General features: G+C 34.4%; 1 protein-coding gene and 1 long non-coding RNA gene across 6 annotated transcripts in view; one reads left to right on the top strand and one right to left on the bottom strand.

Moving 5' to 3' along the window:
* LOC124953890 overlaps positions 1–11,099 on the bottom strand; it is a 100,106-nt gene extending 89,007 nt beyond the window's left edge. For both annotated transcript variants that reach the window (XR_007102362.1, XR_007102361.1), the window contains exons 1-2: positions 10,996–11,099; positions 4,565–4,721 (exon numbers count right to left, since the gene is read on the bottom strand). This is a non-coding gene — a long non-coding RNA (uncharacterized LOC124953890). The remainder of the gene's footprint in view (positions 1–4,564; positions 4,722–10,995) is intronic.
* The window catches only part of LOC124953572, a 331,352-nt gene that overhangs the window by 67,295 nt on the left and 251,157 nt on the right, over positions 1–12,900 (top strand). The window lies entirely within an intron of this gene.

The raw sequence follows: 12,900 nt of genomic DNA, 5'->3' as shown, positions 1-12,900 counted from the left end.
TCGAAAAATCTAGCTCTTGTTCCGTACCTAAGAACGATCAGGTCTCATGAAGATATCCCGAAGGATTAAATATTTTTCTCTCGCCTGAGGATACATCGACGAATCGTGCCTTTTGTCCCAGCTATCTTGTTGCTCGTCGACGAGCGTAACGTTTTCTCATCCAAGTGTCGCCGCATACCGTATCTTTTGTTTTGTTCGTACACCTTACAGTCGAACGTCTTCTCGTTCTTTCTTCCTCGCGATATCTTCTGCTTCAACCCTTTCTCTCTCTCTCTCTCTCTCTCTCTCTCTCGCTTTCTCTTACTCTTTATCTCTCTTTCTCTCTCTCACTCTGTCTCTGTCTCGTTTCTTTTTGCACCAGACAGATAGACACATGTACAAACACAGAGGTAAAGTGTGTACACCTCCGAGCGATCCCTTTCTTTCTTCTTTTTCTTTCTTTGTTTTCTCTTTTCCTTCGTTCCTTTTCTTTTTCTTTTTCTTCTTCTTCTTCTTTTTCTTCTTCTTCTTTTTTTCTTTTACTTTCCTCCTACACAATGAAAAAAGAAGTAAGTCAGAAACGAGGTGGCAACGGTAAGAAAGCCCGTCACGACGTCGCTCGAACGATGCTCTCTTCCGGATAGGTCGTCTCCGTTTCTGGAGTAGACGTTCACAGCTTCCGTTTGACCGACGATCGCATCGAAAGCAGTACCCCTTCTTCTCTCTATCACCTTGTCCACACCCACGAATGTCCCTGACTCTTTTTGCAGAAAAGCAACGGGACCCATCGCAAGCTCTCTCTCTCTCTCTCTCTTTTTCTCTTTCTCTTCCCTTAGAGTTCGTCTTCTTTTTCTTTTTCTTCTTCTTCTTCGCCCATGACAAAACATTCTGTGAACTATCACGCGATTCGGTCACTGGCATATGCGTATTTACATAACGACGATGTCGATGTCCTTTCTAAGGGCATACATTCTTTTCTTTTTTTATCTTCCTCTTTGCTTCGTTCTTTCTTCCTCCTTTTTTCCTCTTCTTCTTTTTTTATTTCTTTTTTTTTTTTTTTTGAACGAGACAACACGACGTTGCTCTCGTTTTAAATACGATTTCTCAACTTTTCAACGAAACGAGAAAAATCGATTCACCGTGCACCTTTGCTATAAGTATGTATAGTGAGTAAGTACTACGTACCTTGTATATTCTTTACTTGCTGAAAAGACACACCAAGTCTTTCTTCCATGAAGACTTTTCGTTCATTAAAATTTCAAATGTATTCGGGAAGTCGAAACCTTCTCTTTCGACGGTAATGAAGTAAGGAGAAAGAAGAGAGGTCCGTGTTTAATCAATATCTTCCATTCTCGAGGTGAACACGCCAAGGAGAAACGCGTTTGTCGGAGGAAACGAAATACACGACCATCTTCTTAATAATTCTCTCTCGACGTGATCGATAATTCGGATCTTCCGTAAATCTTTTTACCTTTTTCGTCGTCGAATTTATTAATTCGATGCTAATACTCTCAGACTTTTCAACGTACTTATTTCTTCGACGGTAATACGAATAAAGTGCGATTAAAGAAAAAAAAAAAAAAAAAAAAAAAAAAAAAAAAAAAAAAGAGAGAAGGAAAAGGATAATAGAGAAGAGATTTCGAAATTCAATTCCGTTCGAGAAAAAAAATTTCCACTCGAGATGTTTCCAAAAAAGAACAAAAATCCTCGGAAACGATACTATTCGATAATGGTGATACATTTGGTATCACAAAAGGGTTGGATTTTCATGGAAAGCGATCTAAATGTACACTTAGCAAAAATAGTACAGAATGGAAAGATTGTTGGTTACGTATAATCGAATAAATTGCAATTGATAGATTCGATTATCGGAAGAATGAATTTAGTTGTTATGAAAACAAGTAATTGTGAGATTGGAAGAATGACATATATATATATACGAAACGCGCAACGTGTAATTTACTACCGTATAATTGTTATATTGTACATAAAATTGTATCTTCTATTACTCTTCCTTCATTATTATCTATTATTATTTTTTGATTCCATTATATTTAAATATGCATGTCTTTTTCGTTGATATCTATGGAACGAGAAAACGAAACTGGAATCATTCTCATGTTCATTTGTGCTAATCATTTAATTTGAATAATATTTTATCATATTTTATTCGGATATAATTATTCATGAAACAGTTATCTCTTCATTATTTCATTGCATTGATATGATTTTATTGACATATTATTTAAATTTTACTTATTAACATAATATACTTCGTATCAAAATTTCTTTCGTCGTTTTTGAAAAATATATCGCAAAATATGATTCTTTTCTGATAAGAAGTTTAATACAGTTAATCAAATTTACTTCCTTTCTAAATGATTAAAATTAATTTACTTTCATAATTACAAAAACTATATAGATAGATAGATACCTATATACGTACACGCATATCGATACTTAAACTATGAAATATTATAGGATGTAAATGAACATGTTACCTCACTATTTATGAACTATTGATGCGAAACAGTATATATGTATAAATAAATCGTCGTTTTATTTTCAGTTCGAAAGTTTCCTTTCGATAAACCACGAACGTTAACGATACTCTCCCTTTGAACTTTTACCTAACAAAAGACAACGACGAGAGATAAATCAAACGGATAGATGTCAAAGGTTAGAAATATTTTATTCGATGAAAATGTGCGGAAGAAGGACGAAACTTTTTACGTGATATCACAGAAAATATATAAGCAGACAGAAAAGGTGCGAGGGATGTTGAAGAAAAAGAAAAAGAAGAAGACGAAGACGAAGAAGAAAAAGAAGAATAAGAAAAAGAAGAATAAAGAGGGATGATAAAATCGATATCTCGATCTCAGTTAAGCCGTTTTATAGGTGATGCCGTAGATTTAAAGAAGAAGGTCGCAATTCTTCCGTCTCTTTTCTTTATTTCACCGACGAAGCTAGTGATTAAACGAAGAAGCGAGCTGCAATGTTGGGATAGGTGTACCAGCGAAAGAGCCAGAGAAAGATGAAGGATGATGGGTGGGATGGGCAAGAAAGAAGAGAAGTAGATGAGAATAGGAGGGAAGAGAGAATATGAGGGCGGAACAAGAGAGGTAGACACAAAAGAGAGCTGGTAGCGTATCCTCCTCGAGTCGCGGCTTCCTCCGCCTCTCTCTCTCTCTCTCTCTCTCGTTTGCTTACTCGTTCTTTCACTCTCTCGCTATCCATATCTCTTTCCCTGTCCTTTGTTCACGGCACACCGTCGGCCAAACGGAAATAAAGAAAAGTCAAAATGAATATCGTAAGGAAACGAGTCGTCCGAGAACGAACAATAAACGAAAAATACAAGGCTCCAGTTCTCATCTCGTGACTTGACGAACGCGTTCCGACGATAGTTCACATTAATCTAAAAATTCGTCGAATAGATTGGAAAAATATATGCGTATGAACATACGAAAGATATATACACTTACGTATTTATACGTGTACCATGGAATATCGAGGAAATAGATATACTAATTACATACTTACATATATCGATAACATTTGTGGATTTAAATAAATAAGGACGTTCCTTTTCAAAACAATTGTTCAATCTTTTCATTTCAGACTTTTGGTTGAGAAGATACTGTCTTTAAAATATAAATATATACCGTCATGAATTTTCCAAGAAATCGTATAGGTCAATGTAGGTCATACAGATATCACGTGAGCTTCTTATATTTATACAGAAATATATTCTTTCGTAGCTTAGAATCAAAAAGACATTTAACGACGATTGTTATAGAGAGCTCTCGGATTTCTTTTATCATTTAATAGTTCGTTTAGACGGAATTTTCAATATACGTTACTTGTTACAAACGATTTCTTACAAAAATGGACCACGTATGAATGGTAAAAACTCATCGACTTTACTCATACGCATCGAGTGCATCTTTTCAGCGTGATTGAAAAAAGGAAAGAGGAAAGAAAAAAAAAGAAAAAGAAGAAAAATTCGGTCTCTTTCATATCCATATTTCTATCATTCTGGTTTATTATTTCTCTTTTTAGGCGGCACTTTTTAGTTATCTCACAGAAATTGGAATCGACAGATAGCAGAAATCCAATTTACGATCCGGCCAACCGGAATCGGACGATATGAAATTTTGGATAACTCTTGCGTATAATTTCGCCTGGGATGAGTTTATTCGTTTCCAAAAGATAAATTTTTTCAATCAAATACTAGTGACAAAAGAAAAAGAGAAGGAGAGAGAGAAGGAGAGAGAGAGAGAGAGAGAGAGATCGCAAAAAAGTATTGCGTTCGACGAAGCGAAACTCATAAACGATCTATCAAAATTAATCATTCAATATCTCGTAGGTAAGAATGAACGTAAAATAAAATGAAAATTTTCCTTATGAAATAGCATGCGAATGAGTTGATTGGTAGGATACGTTTTTTCAAAAGATTTCTATGAACGATATTATTGTTGCAATCCTTTAAATGGATTTTCTCTTTGTCTCACTCTCTCTCTCTCGCTCTCTTTGTTACTCTCAGGAGTATTCGGTGTCATTAGAAAAAAATATTTATCGAACATACCATCAATCGTAACTGCACACGACGATGTTCTCCTTGTTTCAACAATTCCCACGTCTCGTCTTGTCGCAACAATTCTCGGCAGCTAACATCGATGTGCAGGCAGGCAAATAGACAAGTTGGTGGAGTCACCATCGCTACGGTTTTCAGGCGTGTTCTCCTGAGCGAACAGAAAGGAAGAGACTGACAGAGATGTAAAGAGAAAGAAAAAGAAAAAGAGAGAAAGAGAGAGAGAGAGAGAGAGAGAGAAAAGAGAGGAAGATAAAGGTAGACAACGGACGAGCATGCATTCGTAAGCGGCTGAGTTATTTCGACTAGCTACCACCCTCTATCCCCACCCTAATCCCTACTATTACTACCACTATCACTATCACTACTACTATTTTCTAGCATCACCGTCGTTTTCAAAGTTTAGGTTTTGTTGGCGTTCTCGAGATTTTCGACGTAAACGCCCAAGCGCAACTGTATCGTTTCGCACAGCATTGTTTATTAATTCCTGGAATTTTCACCTCCAGAACTGCGATTTATCTGCTTGAGGAATAATTCATTTTAAACGCGTCCTCGTCCTTTTCTTCGTCTTTGTCTTTATCATCGTTGTCGTTGGCATCATTGTCGTCGTCGTCGTCGTCGTCGTCGTCGTCGTCGTCGTCGTCGTCGTCGTCGTCGTCGTCGTCGTCGTCGTCGTCGTCGTCGTCGTCGTCGTCGTCGTCGTCGTCGTCGTCGTCGTCGTCGTCGTCGTCGTGACGAAGCGCCTGAATTAATTTTCTCTCTCTTTTTTCTCTCTCTTTTTTTTCTCTCTTTTTTTCTCCATAGGAAAATTATTTCAACGATGTAATTTCGAGAATGGCCGATATCGTTTTTTTCTTATTATTTTTCAGGCAAATACGTACGTTGGTATATATTAATTTCGCATATATGTTTATTATATTATTCAATATCTATTCTTTACTTTTAATTGTTGTTATTATTAATGTTTAAATTACATATTTACTGATTTATTACGCGATGTTTCATCAATAGATATCGTGTAAATAGGTATGCAATTTCTCGTTTGGTTTATTTGCACATTTACCACGAGATAATAATTTCGAATAACCAAGAATATACCGTATGTTATTAATATAAAGGGTAAATGATTTTAAACATTCTGTTGAAATACCGTTGGAAAATGATAAATAATATGATAAAATGTTTGTATAATGTTTATTATTGCAAAAACGAGAGAGAATATCCTTCGACTTTTATTTGTTATCATCTGTGTCATACCTTTCATTAACAATTCCAATGATATTTCGATATCATCTTAAATAGATTATTCAGGATATATATACATATACATATATATATATATATATATATATATATATATATATATACATATATATATATATATATATATATATATATAGAGAGAGAGAGAGAGAGAGAGAGAGAATAATAGATGGGTATTATAGATCGACACTTGCTTTAACATTCTGCAACGAATTCTCTCGGGACCGAATAGATATTCCTATCCATGATGCGTTAACACATTTGAATATTTATTCGAAATCATGGTCGATCCTTCACGAAAGATTCAATCCGTTTATTAATCTTAAAGATAATGACCGATTACGTATGGTTTAAGGATTCAATCTCAAAATGAAAAGTCCAATGAAAAAAAAAGCTACTTCGACAATCCAAGGACCAATCGAGAAAATGTCAGTCATCTAATCGGCTAGTCGGTGTGCGCGATCGTAATCTCGAAAAGCTACTTGCATCTTGAAACAGCCTCGAGCTGTTTGCACGTATGTGTGTATACGTAATGTATATAGCAAGAAGAACGACATGAAGCCGAGAGTCACGCCACTACCAACGGCAGTAACACGGCATTTCCTCGGTCCCATATAAACGTATCTTGTTCCTTGGGGCGTCTAGTCAACGAGATAAATCTCGTCGGTAAACTTGAAACAGTTCCACTAGCACGTTATTAACGAATTTTCGGAGAAGAGATTGAGACCCCATTAGAAATGATACACTGGACGATAAAACACATTGATATATTTCATTTTACGCATCTTATCTATGTTTTTGTTCCTACGTGCGTTCGTAGAATACGCACTCCATTAATACATTCTCGGATTCCCCCTGAAAAAAAAAAAAAAAAGAAAAAAAAATAGAAAGGAAGAAAGGAAGAGAAAAAAAACACATTGCAAAAAAAAAAAAAAAAGAAAAAACAAAAGAAAAGAAAGACAAAAGAAAAATAAAATCTATCTTCGCGAAATACTCTCGCCTTTCGTGAGCTAGAGATTATTTACCCAGCCTCGAGAGTGGAGCGGTCGAAATTTGGAGAAGCGGAGACAGAGTCGAGGAAAGCAAGGCCGAGCTAGGTACCTTGTTCGGCTTGTTTACACATTGGCGGTAAGTCAAGAGGCACTTTCGACTGCTAGGGCGCCGAGTAATCGACTTTTCTGACCCAAAAAGTCAAAAGGGGTTGCATTTACTATCACCCTGTCGCCCTCTCTTCATTTTCCTTCTCTCTATCTTTATCAGCCAATTCTTCAACTCTTTTTACTCCTCTTGCTCTTCTCCTTTCATACTGAATTGCATCGTTTTGTTTGCCAATTCTCTCTCTCTCTCTCTCTCTCTCTCTCTTTCTCTTTCTCTATCTATCTCTCTCTATCTCTTTCTACTATCCTTACTCTTATCCATTGGCATTTCCAGCAAAGTCTCTGGCTCATCGGTACTGCTTGGTTAGATTCGATGAGACTCGAATCTACCATGGTATACTTTAAATCGGGCACTGACCGAAAATTTCAATATTCCGGCTCTTTTACCGAGAAAAAGAGAGAAAGAGATGTGCCCAAGAGAAAAAGATAGATACATAAATAGATAGCAAAGGTAAAAAGAAATATATATATATATATATAGATATATGTATATGGATACATTTTTTACATTGTATACGTATATTGTATATACATGCACATTTCATATATGTATATATATACATATATTGCATATGCGATGATTCGTAGACACCGTAAAAGAGAAAAAGGAAATAGAGGAAGGAAAAGATACTGTGAAAAGCTGGATGGAAAGCGCTTTTCGTAACGCAACGTGGGGCTTCCGGATCAGGTGACGGTACAACCTACTAGCATTTCAAACTCGTCTGAGTCGATCTCTAAATATAATAAAATTCGAAAAAGAAAATGGTGCGATGAAAGATTACTCGAATGATCGAGTTATTCGATTAATCGTGAAGCATTGTGATCGACGTTAACAGTTTTCATTATTTTCCAATATAATTAATTTTCTTAAATTTTCTACATTGTTAAAAAAAAAGAAATAATAATAATAATAATAAAAAGAACATTTCTGTAACCAATGCTTCTCAATTAATTATAATAATTTAATGAATTTTATGAAACTTTGACGGGCGAATACTCATTAAAATTCGAACTAATGAGAATTCACTATTCGTGAGATACGAAAAGGGTCGATTTCCATCGAGAATATATTGTTTATTTAAGAAAGGATAAAGAGGTCAAATAGCTGATCTCTATGTAAAAGAATAAATTAGCTGAAGTCACGTACATAATATTATCGAATCAAATACAACCAATTCATGAGGATTTCTTTTCGATTGCTTTGAGATTGGAATATCATTTGATGCGAATAAACGAGCAAGATCACTTATTTATCTTCTTTACTTTTTTCAACTTTCTTTTTTAAAGATTAATTATCGAACCTCTTTCGAAAAGTCCGAATCCTCAAAGGTTGGTATATAATGACTTCGTGGAAACGTTGAACGATAGCGTACACTTTATTATTTTCTGTTTGGAACGTAGATACTTGAGCAGACAGATTACGGTAATAGTTCACGTTTATCGATGTCGTCAGCTATTAGTTGGAGACTCCATAAGAAAAGAAAAAAAAAAAAAAAAAAAATAAATAAAACCAAACAAAAAAGAAAAAGAAAAAAAAAATAAATAAATAAAGGACAAGAGAAAAAGAAGAATTAAGGAAAGGGACGTAAAGATGATCGAAAGGAACCGATTTAGCTGTTATTAACGTCGAACTACTTGTTTTCTAATTAAACGTATCTCTCCTTGATAGCTCTCAGGTTGCTCCTTCAAATTTTCTCGTTCGTCGTAACGTTAAAAAGAAAATCGATCGTAATACGATCCTCTTTTTATTTTAGAAAATATCTATAAAATGATTTCCCCCCCCCCCCTCTTTCCCTAGTAAAAGTATTACTTCGTGACATTAATTCGAAAGCATCTAATATATTATTAAGATAATCGATTGATTATAATTAATCATGTTCCGGATTTAAGCGATGAGATTAAATTTGATCGATCGTAACAAATATACATATATATTCAAACGATAGAAAATATGATGTAACAATGATAGCAATTATTATTATTATTATTAACATCTCGTATCTATGTTTTGAATGCAAACCATCGATTCCGATATCGGAAATTATTAAAATATACTATACTAAAATATTAATATACGCAATAAGCTATTTGTTTTTTACTCTTTAATAACGTATGACGATATTTATTGCTAATCGTTTTCTTTTTTTTTTTTTTTTTTTTTTTACTGTTAACCCGAAACGAAAAAATGAAACGAAAAAATGAAGATGAAATGATTCATCATAAAGTTCACCTATGCAAAACTCATATATTTCATAAAACAAAAATGCAGGTGTAAACGGTAGAGTTAAGCGAGAGAAAGAAGAAACATAAAGATCTCTCTTTTCTTTTTTGTCATATTTTTCGGGCGGACGTGGCCATGCGCAACGTCGTTTTCTTGAAATTCAAATCGCACCTACCGTGGGAAAGTAATAAAGGAGCGCTTTCATCAGCGTCGTAGACGTCTGTGCATGGCAAAAGAGCTCTTAATACCACGAACGAAGCCTCGCCATCAGCGCGCCTCCTTCACCAACGCCGACAGCTTCTGTGTTTTCTACCGACTTTTATATAAACGCTGGCCTCTTCTTCTTTCCCTCTTCCTTTCTTCCTTTCCCTTTCCCTTTCCCTTATCCCATCTTTCCACCTTCCCCACCACTCTATCCCGCCACCTTCTCTTCGTCCGTTAACGGTTGCTCTTCTTCCTTCTTCCATCAAGCAACCCTTCCACCATCATCCATCCATCTTTCTTCTCTCTTCCGCGCTTGCTCGCAGTTCGTTTTGTTGCCTCTATTCTTCGACTTAATTACTTGGTCGCTGTGATTATTCCTACTAATTTGTTTGCACCAGTCGTCGTAAGAAATTAAGTTCGTGCGCGATAGAAAATAATTCTCATCCGTATCTCGACAGTTATAAAGTTTTTTTTTCTTCTTATTCTTTTTCATTTAATTTCGACGTTCGCAAATACATTGTAAGAGATCCTTTTTTAAGAATTTTTAACGCGTAATCTATCAGGATGATTTTCAATGTTTTTCGTAAACGCGTTTGTTATTTATTCCAAGTCGATGATCCACCATTTTGTAAAAATGAAAGGAACATAAATAAAGAGAAAAAAAGAAAATAAAAGAAAAGAAAATAAAAAAAAAAGACAAAGAAGAGATAAATTAAGCCGTGTTATTCAAAAGCGTTATTGATTTTCTGATAAGCTTCTAACAAAATCTAACACATACATGCATACGTTACGAGAACCGCAGAATAATTTTGTAATTTCGTCGATTCCGCATATAACGAGGAGAACTCAAAGAGTACCACAATAAATTCGCATTCGTACAGTAGCATCCCAACTTGATTTTGTAATTCGCAGTTTCACAGTTACGTCCATTTTATATATGTTGTACGTAGGTAGATGTATCTGTGATATTCCAGGATTCCTTCATTTTAGAATGCCATAAATTAGCATCATTTATCGTCGGCTTCTCCACAGAGGTACGCCCTTTCAGCACGAACGTTTCAACGAGCATTGCAATTTCCCCCAAGTCAATTTTACGATGTACAAAGTCGAATTTTGTGATTTCTCCAACGACGTAATATATTTACGGGAATAAGGAATAAAGGAAAATCAAGAAAAAGTTGTAAGAAAGTTGAGTCAAACGAGAAACAAGTCATGACTTTAGGGACATTTTGGCTATAGTAGTTGGAGTCACTTGCGCAAAGCATGAAGCACAACTTAAATCAAGTTTATCCTCTGATATCGAATTTTGCTAGAGGTGAGTTTCCCCGGAGCAGTGTTTAAGATCAACTCTTGTACCGTTATCTCTTTGGAAAGTACATCGTTTGACCTATCGCAACTACATACCCGAAAGGACTAACGTATAATTTCAAAATATGCCCCATTTAATTAAACGTCTCTTTCGATCCTAACCTTTTACTTACACCGCGTACATTGTCGTTACCATTATCATTATCTATTATTCCTCTCTAGACTCCATTTTCATGCCAAAAACATACTCTAATTTAAATTCGTAGAATTACCTTGTGATATCTAAGCGTTCCTCGTCTTAATTAGCGCGTTACGATCCAGAATATTCCGTTCGTTCGTTAACCAACGCCGGAAGTCATCTCTAATTCAGTTAGAGAATGCTCCTTGAATGAAAAATAAGATGTCTCAACTTGAAAATGTTCCAAGATTGCCATCTTAACCGTGTATATAGTATTAATTTTACCATAGTCTTTACTTTCGTCTCCGTTCCATGTCCAACCGGTATCATAGGAAACTTCTATACCGGCGAACGAACGATTCCTTCTTCGACTCGATGGGTAAGCTATCACTTGGCTATCGTCAATCCTGAATTTCAATGTGAACACAATTACCATCCGATATTTCTATGGTTCTTTTACGTGTCTTAGATACTAGTTCCTATTCATTCCGAAGACAGCTGTATCGTTCGAGTAATCCTCTTTACCTTATATTTCTGATGTAATAATATTTTAATAGTTCTTAAGATAAAATTGTATTGCGAAACGAGAGTACGACGAAAACGAATAGCTCGACATTATTCGCGCGATTATCTTTTCTTTCTTTTCTTTTTTTGCTTTTTTATCATATACGTTGTGAAAAAAAAAGAAAAAAAAAAAAAAAAAAAAAAAAGAGAAATAATAATTATGACAATTATAATTATTTATCATTTTATCATTTATATGTGTCCATATGTCATACTTTTGAATCTTTATTTTATAGTTCTATTCATATCGTTTATTCATAGCATTAATTTTGTTCATGGGTAAAAAATTTCTCTCTTTTATGATTATCTCAATATTTTTTTTTTTTTTTTCTTTCATACATAATCACGTTAGATTAATAAAAATACTGAATCATCATTCTATCTTGAAGATTAAAACTAATTGGAGCGTTAAAATGTTTGATTCGATAAAACAAACATTCTTTTGAAAGTTTCTTTTCTTTTTTTTTTTTTTTTTTTTTTTATTCCACACGAACGATCATCTTTTCTAACATATAATATAAAATAATACGTCAAGCGACAAAAAGCATCAATGTTCGATTCTTTCTTTGACTTTCATCGTGGTAACGGTATGAAACAGACAAATCGTAGAAGAAAAGTATCAACCGTCAAGATCGTTTTTATGACGATCCTCGTATATTTCCAGTTACTAAACTTTTTCTATATTTCTTTCTTTTTCATATCGTTATTGCCATTTCTTTGTATTAGTTCGTAGAAAATGCCGTAGGGAACAAAAGGAGACATATTTCTTATATCTGTTTGTACGAAGGAACGATGACATTACTGTAATAAATATTTTGTAATCCATCACATTTAAATTCAATATTAAATATTAAAAGAATATAATAATTCTTTGCAATTTAATTAATTCGTTTAATAAACGTATAATTGTCATTAATCATACGACATATGTAATTAACACTTTGTCGGATATAAGTTCATTTGTCGGATAAAATTCACGATCTAACTCGTAAACTTAATTCTCTCTCGTAGCGTTATAATTATGTTATTTCGAGTATTGTAATTAAAAAAAAAAAAAAAAAGAAAAAAAGAAAAAAAAGAGAAACCAAAAAAAGAAAGAAAAAAAAAAAATGAGAGAAAGAAATGCAAAAAAAGAAATATAAGATATACGTTATTAAAGGGACGCAATAAAAACGTATGTAACATATTTAAAGTGCTCTTAAATTGTGATCGTTGCTGTAATTATACTCTACTCGCTAAATACATAGCGAGGATCGTGAATACGTATCCTCGAAAGTTGAACAACAGTTGGAAGATTGAAAGATTTAACGATGAAAAAAAATTGTTGGCTAGGAAGCGGCAGAGCTTCAGAGTATATACGACGAGTGAGGAACCTACAACACGCTACACATATCCATATACACATGCACACAACTCAAAGATGTATATGCGCGCG

This window comes from Vespa velutina, chromosome 1, assembly GCF_912470025.1.
Source record: "Vespa velutina chromosome 1, iVesVel2.1, whole genome shotgun sequence".
NCBI classification, from domain to species: domain Eukaryota; kingdom Metazoa; phylum Arthropoda; class Insecta; order Hymenoptera; family Vespidae; genus Vespa; species Vespa velutina.
The sequence above is the reverse complement of the archived record's forward strand: the minus strand, read 5'-3'. Positions and strand labels throughout refer to the sequence as shown.